Source organism: Colius striatus, chromosome 10 (assembly GCF_028858725.1).
Source record: "Colius striatus isolate bColStr4 chromosome 10, bColStr4.1.hap1, whole genome shotgun sequence".
NCBI classification, from domain to species: domain Eukaryota; kingdom Metazoa; phylum Chordata; class Aves; order Coliiformes; family Coliidae; genus Colius; species Colius striatus.
In genome coordinates, this window is record NC_084768.1 from 9754817 (window position 1) to 9755476 (window position 660).

Below are 660 nucleotides of genomic sequence, written 5' to 3' on the forward strand. Positions count from 1 at the left end.
TAAATTTAACATACCCTAGAACAGTACTTCACACCCAAGAATATTAAACCACCAAACCAATAACATACCTTCCTTCTACTCCAAATTTAGAATGTGTCTACTCAGTCACAAAGCTGATACCTCCCATACGTATCCCCCTCATTTTTTTCCAAAAAACAAAATACCACAGAAGAAAGTTTGCCAAAATAAAAATGGGAATTTTATTATCTTTTCTACTAAAGCAATGCAGATCTTTCGAGATTATACATTGGTCTTGGCAAATGTTTCTACAGCTAAATTCATACTTTTCAATTTTGTAAAAAAATTAGACATGTACTTCATAAAAACAAGACACAGGGTATGTCACTGAACAATTGGGTAGCATTATAACTGTTAGTAGGAATGAGCAAAGAAAGCTCATGCTTATACTTAAACTGGCATTTGTATCATTACCATATATTCAAGTGGGACAACATGAGTACATATCCCTTGCACATTTTTGGGTTCATCACCCAAGCTTTCAGAAATCAGATAGATTGTTAAATACTGAATTTGACCAAGATAACCTGAACATTACTTAGCAGTACTACATGCACAAGATGCAGGGGAAGGAAGAAAATGAGACCCGTGCATACAGTACAAGACAAACTGTTACAATTGTCAAACGTGTGCTGGACAAAG